This window comes from Eutrema salsugineum, unplaced genomic scaffold, assembly GCF_000478725.1.
Source record: "Eutrema salsugineum unplaced genomic scaffold, Eutsalg1_0 scaffold_3, whole genome shotgun sequence".
Lineage (NCBI taxonomy): Eukaryota > Viridiplantae > Streptophyta > Magnoliopsida > Brassicales > Brassicaceae > Eutrema > Eutrema salsugineum.
The window spans coordinates 16,195,347-16,209,433 of record NW_006256756.1 but is presented as its reverse complement, the minus strand read 5'-3'; the positions used below and the strand labels follow the sequence as shown (position 1 = coordinate 16,209,433).

The 14,087-nt window shown below is 42.1% G+C and overlaps 1 non-coding gene across 1 annotated transcript; it reads left to right on the top strand.

Moving 5' to 3' along the window:
- The first annotated feature begins 4,448 nt into the window (after nt 1–4,448).
- Nucleotides 4,449–4,553, top strand: LOC112085851. The gene has a single exon (XR_002899138.1). It is a non-coding gene; the product is annotated as a small nucleolar RNA R71 (small nucleolar RNA).
- The last annotated feature ends 9,534 nt before the right edge of the window (nt 4,554–14,087 follow it).

Sequence of the window (14,087 nt, the reverse complement as noted above, 5' to 3'; positions counted from 1 at the left end):
TAAACATCCTCCCCTAGACTTAAATCACACAATCCCCAGTGTGACAAAGTTGGTGAGAAGATAGTGAATAAAAGCAAAAGAGTCTAAAATTAAAAAAAAAATGGTTATAGAACCGTGGGTATGATATGGTGATGGATATGCGCCTATGTCTCATGGCTGTCATCTGTCTCGGTAGCAGAAGAGTCATCATCACACATGTGGTTCTTCTTCAGTAACTTCTTCATGCGCCTGTTGATCTTCTCTTTCTGGTCGAGCTTCTTCTTCAAAGCGGGAAAGTCTACATCACTCATAGTGGATGCTCTAATCTGAGAAGAACTGGCTCGGGATGGTGCAGGCTGAAGTCTCCTGCTGTTTGCAGCTACCTCTCTCTTGGATTTTGCATTCAGAAATTGCTTCACGATCAGAGGTAAGAGTGGAAAAGATGGTAGGAAGTCGCTAGTCTCTGGTTTCCATCCTGGGTCAGCTCCATCTCAGAGACAGGGCATTGAATCTGAAGGTAGAAGAACCCTGTACTCGGTGGTATTAGTGCAGAACTTGTAAGGAAATCCAATTAGGTCCATCTTGGCCCTGGTGATAGTCCTGTCTCTAGATAACTGAGAGAGATCGAACCAATCCTCTCTAAGAGGTGTCTCAGCTGAAAATTCAACTCCTGCTGCTACCATAAGCAAAGTAATGATGCTTCTAAAAGCTGGTGAGTAGTCCAAACAATCAGATGCAAGCATCTCATGCTTAACCTTCACTAGGTTCCTTGCAATGATGCAAGCAAAGCATGAGAACCTTGGGTGATCCGTGAAAGGTAGCTGTACTGTCACCAACTCTGGCTTGAGGACATTCGCTTGGTTGTCTCGAGAAAACACAGTGTGTGCTAGTAGCTTGTGCACATCGCGAACAGCAGGGTGAGAAATTAGTGATGCCTTGGACATTCCTTTGTCATAAACTCCATAACCCATCAATTTCCAAAGATCCTGATCTGGATCTTTCTCCAATGCAATCTCATAACAATAAGGTAACTTCAAAGCATCACACATCTCTAAAATGGTAAGAGAATAGAGATGACCTCCAATAAAGAAGGAGAGTATGCCATCAAGAGCTCTAGGAGTAGCTCTCTTCTTGTAGCACAAAGTTGCTGATGCAAGGAACTCCTTGGTGTGGCTCTCATAGGTTGGAAAACTCTGCGCCATGAATGATCTCATTCCAAGCCTATCAAGATACCATATCACATCCTCTCTGATTCCAAGCATCTCAAGAGTGAGTAGTCAATTGCTGGAGTTGGCTTGATCTTCAGCTTCTCAAGTTGCGCCAAGTAGTTGATGTCTGGGTCAATGGCTTTAACAACAAACTTCACTTTCGGCCTAGAGGAAGACTTAGCTTTCCGAGGTACATATATTTGTGTGGAAGCTCGCTCAATCTCTCCTGAAAAGATTCTCCTTTGTGCGGTTATGAAGGTGGAGAAGGGTTCATCATCACTCATCTGTGTCTCGTTTAATGCGTCATATGTCTCCTTTGAATGGGGCTTTTTCGCATGAAAATTCATCGTGGTTCGAATCAGTTGAACTTGAGAGAGATTCATGACCTGCAAAACGAGATTCTTGAGACAACGAGTAAATGAAGCTGCTTTTGTATCGATTTTTATGAACAAGGTGTTTATAGAGCTATCACAAACACATTCATATGACAAACAAGCTGTAATAGCATCAAACATTGCAAAATATGAGAATTCTTGGTCAAGTTCGATATATTGATATCCAACACATGCGATTTATAAATCAAGATGATGTTAATGCTCACTCATATGTAATCTAATCTGGTTTATCAACAAGGACCAAACAATCCAGATCTACAAAGCTGAATCAAACAGATCTTCAAATTTCGATTTGCTCAAGGTCTCAAATCTCAGATTTTTAAAAGTTTTAAATCTCTATGGTCTAAGTGTTTAATCATGAAATTAAACTACCCAGAGGTCTAATCTTAAGTCCAAAGACAATCTCCCATCATCCTAAGGTGATTTTCTACTCATTCTAAGAAAACCCTAAATTTGAGTTCTTAAGAAAAATTGAGAAATTTGGATCCATACCTTGATGAAAGTGTTATGTGATGATAGATCTGGAATCTCCTTTGAAAAAGAGTGAAACAGGTTCGAAAATTTGAAGCAAGTTTGTCAAGTTTGAATCTTGTCTTTTTCTCAAAAACTCCAAGCTTGTTGGAGAGGATGAAGAGAATGACTCTTTTGATATGTTTTAAAAATATGTTTTTCGTAAGAAAATTTAATTTTTAAAAGTTTAGAAGACTTACCTTGGTGTTTTTAACACGGAAATTATGTTTCAGGAACTTCCTGGTTCAATCCCGGAATAAATCAGGAGTTGTAAGTTCCGGTTCGCGAGAAATCAGGAAAACAAGCCTCGAAGCCAAACAGGAGCCGGCCATGGGCCAGGCGCGTGCGACCGCGGCAGAGGAGCATTTGGCCGTGGGCGAGGGACGCGGGCCGTGGTGGATGATGGGCCGGCCACTGCTGAATTGATCACGACCGCGGTAAATGCTCCTGGGAGTTCCTCTTCCTATCTTTTCGTATTTTCTGGATTTTTGAATGTTTTTAGTTTTTTTTTCTTGGTTTTATGAAAGCGTGAAATGCATAAAGAGAAAAAGATCAAAATAAAAAAAGAAATAAAAGGAAAATAAAATCATACCAAATGGATTGCCTCCCATCAAGCGCTTTTATTTAAAGTCTTTTAGCTAGAGCTCTTTGTAGGATTAGGATTGAGAAAAAGAGGTAGGATCTCTTGAAGTAATAGTCCTTGGGATCCTCCTTAGCTTTAAATTTGGATCTCCTTCATCTTGAGTCACAATCTCTTTTCTTTTCTTAAAGATTTTTGCATCTTTGAAGACATATTTTGTGTTCTCAACAATTTCTTCAAGATTTTTCACTTTCTCCTTGATGATGTCTACTGGCACCACTATCTTGATCTTTTCAAATTGCCTGGATGCAAGTGCTTTTAGTTCCTTTTTGTCATCCAATATCTTCTCTTTGCTCTTATCCTTGCGTTTTGGAGCTTGATCCAATGTGGTTTTATAGAACTTTTTCCTGTCCACATTTAAGAAAACTAAACAGCGATTTGCATGGTCAATAATAGCACCTACAGTTGCTAAGAATGGGCGACCAAATATCAAAGGTCTTTCTTTGTCTTTGTCCATCTCTAGGACTTGGAAATCAGCTGGAATGATTTTATTTCCAATGACCAATGGCAAGTCCTGGATCATTCCTTCTGTCCTCTTTTGAGATGAATCACCAAAGATTATCTTTACTGGAGATGGGAAAAATGTTCCTATACCAAGTCTCTCAGCAACAGATTTTGACATAACATTCACATTATCACCAGAATCATATAAACAATCTGAAAATTCAATTCAGAAATTGAACAAGTGAAAGAAAAACTCCCTGGATCCTTAGACTTTTTGAGTCTTTGGTCAGGCAAGCGTTTTGGTACCTTAACCGGAATGACTTGGCTTCTCTCATGCTCAGTTTTAGAGTCTTTCATGAGGGGCTCAGGTGTCGACTTTTCCTTAGAGTCTGCGACAGGTTCTTCTTCCAAAACTGCTGTCAAAGCATTTCAGAACTTCTTTGGATTATCCTCCACTCTTCCTGGTAAGACTCCTGGTTGTCTCTTCATTGAATCTCAGTCTGACCTATCTGATGTTCCAACTTCTTGACATGGGTTGCAAGAGATTCAAACTTCCCATTCAAGTCATTGTACATACAATCGATCCTTACTCCAATTACCCTGATTGACTTCTCATTGCCTTGAGTTGTCTGCATCATAGTTTGTTCAAGCGATTTTACCGGGTTGCTTAAATGGGAGAAGGTTGCTTCTAATGAGCTGGTCTGTGCTTGTTGAGGGTTGAAAGGTGGTCTTTGTTGGAAATTTCCTCCTCCATAGTTCCCATTTTGGAACTTATTTGGAAAGCTCCTTTGTTGCTGCGGATAAGACTGGTTTTGGAGTTCTCGGCTCCTTGGCTCCTGTATGAGAGATTGTTGAAGTTGTCATTCCTGAAGTTGTGATTGAAAGCTGGGCTGAATCGGTTCTGGTATGCTTGAGCTCCCATGAAATTGATTTCTTCCTCTTGGTATATGCCATCATCTTCATATCTTGCATCTTCTTCATTTCCTGCAGCAGTATCACAAGCATGTATATTTTTATTTTGAGACTTAAAAAGTTCACTTACCATGCTTTTTAGCTCAGAAATCTCCCTTGGTTCATGACTAAATGATAGTCTTCTTTGATCTGTCATACTCAGGGTTGTTGTTGCTGTTAGCTACAGCCAGATTTTCGATGAGTGCTCTCCCTTGTAGTATAGTTTTCAAACTGAAATCTCCAGTGCTGGCGGTGTCAAGAGAAAATTGATACTTTTGCTGAAGTTCTCTATAGAAGGTGCTTAGCAGGTTTGCTCCAGAGAAACCATGATGAGAGCAGTATCTCTCATAGTCTTTAAATCGCTCACAGACTTCATAGAATGATTCTATTGGGCCTTGTAGGAAACTTTTTATCTTATTCTCAGCTGGTTCGATCTTGAGTTGGTGTAGAAGTGGTTCAGGAAAGCGGACTTGCATTATAGAACCAGATGGCATAGATTTTAACCATCTAAAAGCTTTATCACTTAGAGAGAAAGGGAAAAGCTTACACTTCACATAGTCCACAGTTTCTAGAGTTGTTCTCACCATTCCACAAATTTCTTCAAAAAGATCAATGTGGTCTATTGGATGCTCAGTAGAGATTTGATGGACTTTATTTTGCTTCACCAAAGAGACAATCTGAAGTTTTATCTCATGATCTCCTCTTGCTAGAACAGGAACTTAAATAGCTGATATATTTTGGAAGTGTTGGTGAGGTGCATCCAAATCGGCAATGAGTATATTCCGAGGCTGTCTTTTCGCAGGATTGGCAAGCTGTATGGGTTGATTGGCTTTCCTACCATTTGGTGGAACAATGTTTTCCTCATTCCTTCTTTCGTCGGGATCGACCTGGTCTTGTCTCCTTCGGTGATCAGCAGCTTGAGCAGCATTTGCAGGGACTTGGTTTCCCTCTTCATCGAGTTGTGGCAGGCCATCTTCTTCATGGACAGCATCTAGGTCATCACCATGAATAGAATCACAGTCATCATCTCCAATGTGATCCTCTTGATCACGGTTTAAAAGATCTTCCTGATGGGCATTCGGATTGGCCATCTTGATCGTTCTTCGTCTGAGTTTCCTAAGTGCTCTTTCGTGTTTGTCAATCTCGTCTAAGGGCTGTGCAGTGTTGTCAGGTCTCCTAGTTTTCAAAGCAAAGATAAAAAGCGGACTTGTAACTGATGCTAAAAACAATCGTAGACCGTATCTAATAAAAAGGGGTTTTGGTTTGTCACTAAATATAATTAAACAGAGAAGTAAAAAGCTGGAAATAAAATCGGTTAAAAACAATAAGAAAAACGGCGCTGGGTTCAAAGTTCATCTTTAGGGTTCATGTTCTAAAACACAAGGAATTTAGGCAAGGATTTTCTATGACTCTGAAACTAGGATAGACACTTGTAAGATTAGCCAATTCTCGTCACCCTAATCATATAATCACTCACTCAAGGCAATTAACTCTCGCTCTCATGCCAGAACAAGATCATGCATTGCAGATCCGAATCCATCTCGGCTTACGTATCCTCCGTTTGTAGATTTCGTCTCTTACGATGGTGACGTCCGTAAGATCCAGTTCAGGCAACCTAGATACAACATTCTCGTGGCTTGGATTTAACCTAGGATCGGATTCTGTGTGATCAATCCAGAATTACTGCTTTGAGATTTGGATGAATGGGAGAATCATGTAAAAATCGAAATCCTTTTTCCTAAAAATCTAGATGTCATTCTAACAAGGGATCCCTTTGGATTTTCCTTTCACCCAACTAGGTGACTACTCAGACATAGCTGAGATAGACATCATCATTGGTTTAGAACTTAGGAAAAAAAAAGTAAAGAAACAAAAGTTGCAGAAAAACTTCTCTTATTGAAGACAGAGTGGCGATGAAAAGACAGAGGGTCGAGCCGTGGCAAGTGGTCGTGTCAAACGCCGAATGTATGTAAAAGGTTGCCACGGTCAGATGTGAAACCGTGATGCACGGCCGTGTCAAACGCCGAGAAAGTGTACAAAGTTGCCATGGTCAAGTCCTAGACCGTGGCATTGAGGTCGTGCCAATCGCCGAAGATGAGTAAAAAGTTGCCACGGCCAAGTCATAGACCGTGGCATTGAGACCGTGCCAATCGCCGAAGATGAGTAAAAACTTGCCACGGCCAAGTCCTAGACCGTGGCATAGAAACCGTGTCAAGTGCCGAATGTTTGTAAAGTCCTTCCCGGCCAAATGTTGCTTTGCCACGGTCAAGTGTAGACTGCGACATGAAGATCGTGTCAAACGCCAAAGGACTGCAATTAAGTGCCACGGTCAAGTGTGGACCGTGGCATTCCATCGTGGCATCTTTCCCTTAGCATGATTTTATCAATCTTAAGCGTTCAGGGCTCCTCGGACCACTTCGCGTTCAGGCAGGTGTAACTTCCAAGATATTTGTCCGAATTGCGTGCTTCCGGTTTCAGAGGACAGAGGACTCATATATCTTCAACTTTGGTGAAGGAAGCTTCGGTTTGTGGGAAGTGGAAGGTTTCCTGGAGGGCTCATCTTCGCAGTGCATTTACACGATCAGGGAAAGGCGTCTAGACATGTGTCCATTCCGGAGACCGTATCTTCTTGCTCATAGCTCCGAATTGAATGATCTCGGATGTTCTGAATGATCTTGAATATCTCTGGTTCTCATGAAGGCCCCCTAAACTGAATCGATCTGTAAGTGCACCGTCCTTCGCATTCTTCGGAGCTCATCGGCTTGGTCCAAAATGGCAGCGAGACAAGAGTTTTTTCCGACGAGCTTAACTTTCTGCTCACGCGTCCGAATTCCATGATTCCACTTGCTCTGGAACCGTGATCCAATCCTCTCTAACTTTGATGAAGTACCCGACAGGCGAATTCGGAAATGTGTCTGCACCCGGAGATTTTGGCCGAGAAATTCATTAGCCGGTACGTGTTTTGGCGATAAAATCCACCCGCGGTACGTGAGAATGGCCGAGAAAAACCTTCCTGGTGCGCGAGAATGGCCGAGAACCTCCAAAAACCCAATTTCACCATATTTTAAGCCTTGGTCACCATTCCACTTCCTGGATTCATCTTTTCAGCTCCAATAGCTCCAAATACACCTGATAAACACTCAAAACATGCAAAGACTCATTGGGACCTAATGCATCTCCTAAGTCCTAAAACAAACTCTAAGGGCCTAAAATGCATGGAATAAGATATGATTTGGAATGAAATATACAACCTAAATGATGCAAACTATGAACATATCAACTCCCCCACATTTGTCCTTTGCTTGTCCTCAAGCAAAAAGAGCAAATGAGAGAAAGAGGTTGGATGCATTGGGAGTTCATATTCCTTATTGAGAGAAGTGATCACAATGAGAATTCAAGTTCATGCTCAATTATGCAATGCAAAGCCATACTCAGATATATATATCAACTAAACAAGGAATCTCCACAAGTTCTTCTCTCTCTCAACTCTTTCACATTCATTAAGCTTTTATCAAGTGAATCCAATGATGCAATGTTTAAACAAGCTGGTTTGGCTAGGGAGAGGCTATGAGATTAAAATGATCTCATCAGTGTTCAAGCGGCTTTAATGCAGCAAAGGGATCTCTCTATGAATGATCAAACTTTGGCAGAATGCTAAAGGTAAAAAGCAACCTATGCATACAAGGGCAAAGACTCCTCACACCCCACCCTCTACTCAAAGCTTTCTCACTTGCTCACTCTCTCAAAAACCTCACTTTTCACACTTATTTTCCTCTCACTAGGGGACTTACTCTTCACTTTCACTCTCAAGTCTTGGAGTTCAACCTTTACACAGCTCTTTTTTTCTTTTACAACCTCTAGCCTCTTTTTTTTTTCTTTCTTTTCAAAATATTTGAGCTCTTTGGCTTCTTTTCTTTTCCTTTTACTTAGAGGCTAGACTTTTTCTTTTCAAGACACCAGAGCTCACTTTCTTTAACTCAAAACTCCAAGACTGATTTCTTTTTCTTTCATTCCCCTAGCTATTTCCACTTTCTCTTTTCCACTCATCTCACCTTTTTCCACTCACCAACAAGTCTTTTCCCCCACACTTACTCCTTGCCAACACTCTCAATTCCTTGATGTTGGAACACAGCACTCAATGAGACCCGCCCTTGTCGCTCTAAACTTAACACTTTCTGCTAAGTTTGATCCAAGGTGGCCTTTAAATTCACACACAAACATTGGCTTGAAAGAAGGATGGGTTCAAGGTGAGGGAACTGATCCATGATGCGGATTCAGCTACTTGAGCTAAGGAAAAGGGTGGTAAAAACAATGGTTCTAGCTCAAGTATGTATGTCGGTATCCACAAGCTTTTTCAAACAATGCATCACAAGATATTTTCAAGTCAGGTTTAAGGTTCTCACTTAACTAGAGTTGAGTTCAATTCAAACTTGCTTCTCAGATTCAGATCATCTCAATCCTAAAAATGAGAATGCAACTACATGATCATTTTTTTTTGTGAAAATTTTTCAGATTTTTCCATTTTTTTGGTTTTTATATGCACTTAGATGAGACTATATGAATGCATGCAAGAATGTGACTCAAGACTCAAAGTGTAAAATAAGAACAGAGAAAACATGATTAGTAAAAGATGAAACTCCTCCCCCACACTTAAATAACACAGTCCCTTGTGTTATGAAAGCATGAGAAAGGAGTTAAAAACAAAGCAAACAAGTAAAATGCAAAATGGAAAAGAAGAGCTACATGCATATGTACAGAGTTTTGAGTGTTTACCTCAATCACTGAGGTCTGATCCCAAGTAGTGGGATGGGTTGGAGGTGGAACAGGATGGAGTTGAGTATCTAGGTGGGCTGCTCTCAGGTGAGTCTGGTTGGAGTGTTGTGACCGGGTCGACCCAGTCTTCTTTTCCTGGTGGGAACACAAGGTCATGAGCGGCTGAGCTTTCTCCCACCTCCTCTCTTGTATCTCGTTTGGGTGAGGTGGCTGGAGCTGTGAGTTTCTTCACCGTCTTCTTTAGTTGCCTAACACAGTCAACGAGCTTGTGGATCGTTTTGTCTTGCCACTTTCACCATTTCTGAAGGGTGTTAACTCTGGAATACAGCTTCCTTGTGTGATAATCAGGCTCACCCCAAACATAAGGATCAAAGTGGTACTGGCCTGCTCCCATTCTTCTTTCAAGATCTCTTGGCTCCTCATTCTCACAACCGGCGGTCCTAGTTGTGCTCTGCTCTTCAACTGGCTCTTTAACCTTAGAACTCGCAGTCCTCTTGCATTTGCGAATTGGAGGGTGAATGGCTTGGTTGTAGAGCTGATCCTTTAGAACAATAAAGGAGACATTGTGCCTTTCTGTGAGAGTGGTGATGGCTGGGTATGGCAACAGAACATGAACTTTCTCATCTTGTAAGAGCTTGAAGGTGTACAAGAAGTTTTCACCATTGCTTTCTGCCAAGAACCCAACTTTGGTGAGGGTAGCTTCATCAATCAACTCAGGCTTGACCTCAACATCATCAAAGACAAAACCTCTTGCTTTCAGAATCTTTGTCACTAACCATCCACTGTGCAACTTAGTGAGTTTCTTTCTTTTACCCTCACTCCAAGCAATGTCCTTGTATATCAGCATATGGCGTGCCAAGAATGCACCACCAGTAGGGATGTGGTGTGGGAGGCTAAATTCTCTCTTGCTCCTCAAGTGACTGATGAGAGGATGTAGACCCATACCCAGTAGTTCCATATCAGCTAGATGCACCACACCATCATTGTTCTTGGTAAATAACATTTGGCAAATCACCTTGTGAGCATAACGGATGGCTGGGTTTCTTATCCATGAATTCTTGCATGTTCCTCCTCTGAAGCTCCCAAAAGCAATTGTATCCCACAGGTCAGTAATCATGTCCTCAGGGTATGTGAACTTCAATGTCTCATCCTGTGTAGGTTTGGAGAAGGCAAATATCTCATCTAATTCCTTGAAGCTCACATGGTATTGTGTATCATTGATTGTGAACTCTATATGCCCAAGACCATTTCCCTCCATGATCCTCTGATCTCTTGGGCCATATACACAAACTTCAAGGGATGCAAGGAACTCTTGTGTTACACCATCATGAGCCACATCTTTCATCTCAAGGAATCCACCAAATCCCATGTTGTTAAAAATGAGCTGAACCCCTTCAAGAATCCCCATCTTTTTCAGCAGCTCCATGTCAGGGAACTTGGTTTGCAGCACCTTTACATTCTTGAACACAGCAAAGTAGTCATCAAAAGTTGGTTCTTTGTCCTCAGGTTCTGACTTTCTTTTTGCTTTCTTAACCGGCTGCAATGAGGTCTCAGGATCACTCTCTGTTTCTTCTTCATCCTCAGCCACAGCCACCTCTTTTCCTGCCCTGTGAACAACCTCAACCAGTGCCAGTTCTTTACCAGAAGTCTTTGAAGTAGAGGCCTTTGTTTTCTTTGGTGCAGCCACACTCTTTGCCTTCTTCTCAGCTGGATCCTTTGGCTTCCACTGTTTCTTCTGTTTCTTGAAAACTTTATGCACAAAAGGCATAATCTGATCCTCTGAAGCTTCAGCTTTCTCTTTTTTCGATTTCTGCATGGCTGTTGTTCTTTTTGTTCCTCCCATCCTGCATTTTCTCAAATAGCTGTGAGCACCAAAGCAAGAGAATAACAAAAGTTTTCCAAAAATTCACCAAGTTCATGTGTGGCACAGATCATTTTCACTAGAAAAGAATGTGTCTTAAGCTGGTTAAAAACTCAATAAACTCAAAGCAATGGCAAGAAGCAATGCACACAAAGAGTTCAGCTCGAAACACAATTTCTAAAAAAAATCGAGATACTTGGTGAATTTCAAGAAATTTCTAAAAAAAAAATTCCAAGAACAGGTTATTCTCAAGCAAGATCCATGCATTTCCTATCCATTCTACTTGCACAATACTCACAAAATGATTCCAAGGTATCAAGAGGCCTATTAAAATCGATTCCATTTGTTTTCCTGTTCATGAACAGTACCCTAAGACATGGAAAAGGTGAGTTTTAACAGACTAAGTACCTTGGAATCTTCAAGTTTCGAGTGAAAAACCAATGTGCAGCAAGAAACTAGACAGGATTACGAGTTCAATGCAGTTGGAATTCCTTAATTTGGTTCAAGAACGAGAGAGATATGAGTGTTTAAAGCTCAAGAAATGGTGAGAAAGGAAGCAAACTCGTGTGAAGAAGAAGGCTCGGTGGGACACAGCTGTATTGGCGCGTTCTTTGACCGGTCAACGTCCGTACGTTCAACATTTTTCAAAATTTGGTCGCGCCATCGTTGACCATGGCACGGACCGTGTCAAAAAACGTGTGTGTGCTTTCTCTTTGCCGCGGCCTGGGTCATCCCATGTCGTCCGACCGTGGCAAACCCCGACGGTCTGCTTCTTTTCCAACCTATGCCACGGTCAAGTGTTCTTCCCGTGGCAATCTCACCGTGGCAAATTCTGATCCTTGGTCAATTTCTCCTTGCTTTGCCACGGCCTGGCTTCTTCCCGTGGCAATTGACCGTGTCAAGGTCTGAATCATGCTCATTCCATCTTTGTTTTGCCATGGCCAGGTCGCGGTCCCGTGTCCATTGACCGTGTCAAGGTCCGAATCCTCGTCTTTCCAAGCATATTTTTCCACGGCCAAGTCCCGTACCCGTGTCTCGTAGCCGTGTCAAAACCCGAGCCCAAGGTTCATTCTTCTTGCTTTGCCACGGCCAGATTTCTAACCGTGTCATCTAACCGTGGCAAAACCCGAACATCTGCATCTTTTTGCCACGGCCGCCTGCGTTCCATGTCTTTTAACCGTGTCAAAGCCCGAACTCAGGTCCATTCCTCTTTTCTTTTTGCCACGGTCTCCTGCAGTCCCATGTCTTTTAACCATGGCAAACACCGAACAAGTGCATCTTTTGCCACGGCCGCGCCTAAGACCATGATTCCACCCTCGTGGCATAGCCAAAAAGCTTGTCACGCCTTGATATCTGACCGTGGCCGGTGACCGTTCTCAAAACCGGGCATGAGCTTGTGTCCACTCCTTCATTCCTTTCCATCTTTGTTCACTTTCCAAGGGTCCACACTCAAACCTGTAACCTGTAGACACTAAACAAACCCATCAAAACATCCTAAAACATCAAAAGATCAAAAGCATATTTACAAAAGATAAGCTTGGGGTGTCTCCCAAGAGAACTTTGTTTAAAGTCTCTAAGTTTGACTTTGGAAACCTGTTTAACAGGCTGGTGGTGGATCAAGAAGGGGAACTGATGTAGCTTCCTCCTTCTTTTGTGAAACCAGATAGTGCTTGATTCTTTGGCCATTTACCACAAACTCTTGACCATTCTTTCCTTCTAAGACAACAGCTCCATATGGCCTGACTTCAAGAACTTTAAAGGGACCAGACCATCTAGACTTAAGTTTTCCTGGGAACAACTTAAGCCTAGAGTTGAACAGCAACACTAGATCTCCTTCCTTGAACTCCCTTTTCAGAATCTTTTGATCATGCAGAGCTTTGGTCTTCTCCTTATAGATCTTTGATCTCTCAAAAGCTCCAAGCCTTATCTCTTCAAGTTCATGGAGTTGAATGACCCTTTTCTCTTGAGCTGTCTTGATATCAAAGTTCAGCAACTTCACAGCCCACAAAGCCTTGTACTCCAACTCAACAGGAAGGTGGCAGCTCTTCCCATATAGCAGATTGAAAGGTGATGTCCCAATATGAGTTTTAAAGGCAGTCCTATAGGCCCACAATGCATCATCTAGCCTTTTGCTCGAATCTTTTCTGCTTGAGCTAACAGTCCTCTCAAGAATGGCCTTGATCTGTCTATTAGATACTTCAACCTGGCCACTAGTTTGAGGATGATAAGGAGTAGCTACCTTGTGTTTCACTCCATGCTTTCTCAGCAATCCCTCCAAAGTCTTGTTCACAAAATGAGATCCTCCATCAGAGATAACAACCCCGGGTACTCCAAATCTTGGGAAGATAATGCTCTTGAACAGCTTCAATACAACCTTGGAATCATTGGTAGGGGAAGCAATGGCCTCAACCCATTTCGACACATAGTCCACAGCAACAAGTATATACTGATTCCCATAGGATGAAATGAAGGGTCCAATGAAGTCAATCCCCCAGCAATCAAAGATCTCAACTTCTAGAATTGGGTTTTGAGGCATCTCACTCCTCTTTGAAATGTTTCCATGCCTCTGACAGGTATCACATGCTGAAACAACTAACTGAGCATCTTTGAACATTGTGGGCCACCAAAACCCACTCTGAAGAACCTTTGCCACTGTCTTGAATGCTCCCATGTGACCCCCAAAAGCTGAACCATGACACTCTTGCAACACAGGTTGCATCTCCTCCTCAGCAAGACATCTTCTATACAGCTGATCTTTGTTCAGGATATACAAGTAAGGTTCATCCCAATGGTATCTTTGAACATCTCTGAAAAACTTCTTCCTGTGGTAAGCATCAAGTTCAGGTGGTTCTACTCCACAAGCAAGAAAGTTCACAATATCAGCAAACCAGGACATCCTCCTCTCTTGGATGCTATCCACTTCTTCAAACTTCAAATAAGAATGGAGCACCATCAGTGATTCCTCAGGAAGACTGTCATTAAGAGGGACTTCAGGGTCTATTCTCAACCTAGAGAGATAATCTGCAGCTTCATTCTCTATACCCTTTTTATCTTGTACTTCCATATCAAATTCGTGAAGTAGAAGAACCCATCTTAACAATCTTGGCTTGGCATCTTTCTTGGTCATCAGATACCTAAGGGCTGCATGATCAGTATATACAATGACTTTTGATCCCCCCAGGTAGCTTCTGAATTTATCAAAGGCAAAGACTATTGCCAGCATTTATTTCTCAGTGGTAGCATACTTCTCTTGTGCAGAGTCAAGTGTTCTACTGGCATAGTAGATGACATGTAGCTTCTTGTCCTTCCTTTGCCCAAGCACTGCT